The following is a 1,482-nucleotide window of genomic DNA, read 5'->3' as shown; positions in this document are numbered from 1 at the left end:
ATGGACAATCTCTTTAGTAAGCCATGCTGAGGAAAGTATATATCCACATACAGAAAAAAAAATGAAGCATTTCTCACCATGTACAAAAATAAACCAAAGATGTGAGGGACAAATCAATAGAAACACTGGAAGAAAATAAAAGACGGGCATTCCGTGATATTAGACTGGGCAGGTGCTCAAAGAATGCAACGGGCAGCTGACAGGAACATGGGAATAGGTCAGACTCCAAAGCTTCTTCACAACAAAGACAGTGAGAGGGGCTGGGGAGAGCACGCAGTGTGCAGACCACATACTTCCATGAAGCACATGCTTCCATGCAGAGGAAGCACCTCGCTTTGATCCAGAATCCACGCTAGAAAAAGAGGGGGAGACCCGACAGTGTGTCCATCTGCGTTCTCGGCACTCGGGTTCAGAGGGAGATGTGAGTCCCTGTGACTCCTTGGCCAGCTAGTCCAGCCAACTTGGCAGCTTCCAAGCCAATGAGAGACCCCCCCTCGTCTCAGAATTCTACAAAAGGGGGGGAGGTACACACTCTTGAAGAACACACCCAAGGCTCCCCTCTAACCCACACACACATGTGAACACACACAAGGAGAGAGCAAATAACCCACAGGGTGAAAGAGAAAGGTGCTAGACTGGGAGAAAACCACTCAAGCTATATCTCTAGCAAGGGCTTAATACCCAAAATATGTAAGGAACCCAAACAATATTAAAACCCACAAATATGAGCGGAGCCCGGGTGATCGGATGTTGGTGTTGGTATCAGGAGATCTGCACATTCCACACAGGAGAAACAGCCTGCCGGCCAAATCCAGGAAAAATCCAGCACGTGCTCTGCACGGGAAACCTTTGCACCAAGGAGAGCTATGACTATCTCAAGACTCTGGCTGGTGATGTCCACATCGTAAGAGGAGACTTTGATGAGAATCTGAATTATCCAGAACAGAGGGTTGTGACTGTGGGGCAGTTCAACATCGGTCTGATCCACGGCCACCAAGTTGTTCCGTGGGGAGACATGGCTAGCTTAGCGCTGCTGCAGAGGCAGTTTGATACGGACATTCTTACCTCAGGACACACACAAATTTGAAGCATTTGAGCATGAAAATAAATTCTGCATTAACCCAGGTTCTGCTACTGGGGCCTACAACGCCTTGGAAACAAATATTATTCCGTCATTTGTGCTGATGGACATCTAGACTTCTACCGTCGTCACTTACGTCTGTCAGCTAATTGGAGATGACATGAAAGTAGAATGAATTGAGTATTAAAAAGTCATAAAGCCAGGCCGGTCTCCACCACTTTTTTTTTCTCATTTCCTTGTTCAAATCAAATAATTAAACACTTAATAGGCACACAGTTGTATCACTTTTCTAATATTTTGCACTAAAAGTCTTCTCTGTTAATACATAGTTGCTCTAAAGCTTCTTGTAAACTATAAGAATATATTAGTTTGCAGTATATGGTTTCTATAAAAAGAAGCCC

At 44.9% G+C, this 1,482-nt stretch overlaps 1 pseudogene across 1 annotated transcript; it reads left to right on the top strand.

The window, feature by feature from the left end:
- Positions 1-747: 747 nt before the first annotated feature.
- Positions 748-1,256, top strand: LOC308427176 (vacuolar protein sorting-associated protein 29-like; annotated as a pseudogene). Its single transcript has one exon. The product of its transcript is annotated as a vacuolar protein sorting-associated protein 29-like (transcript).
- Positions 1,257-1,482: the final 226 nt, after the last annotated feature.

Source organism: Micromys minutus, assembly GCF_963924665.1.
Source record: "Micromys minutus genome assembly, chromosome: 11".
Classification (NCBI taxonomy): domain Eukaryota; kingdom Metazoa; phylum Chordata; class Mammalia; order Rodentia; family Muridae; genus Micromys; species Micromys minutus.
This window is presented reverse-complemented; position numbering and strand designations above follow the sequence as displayed.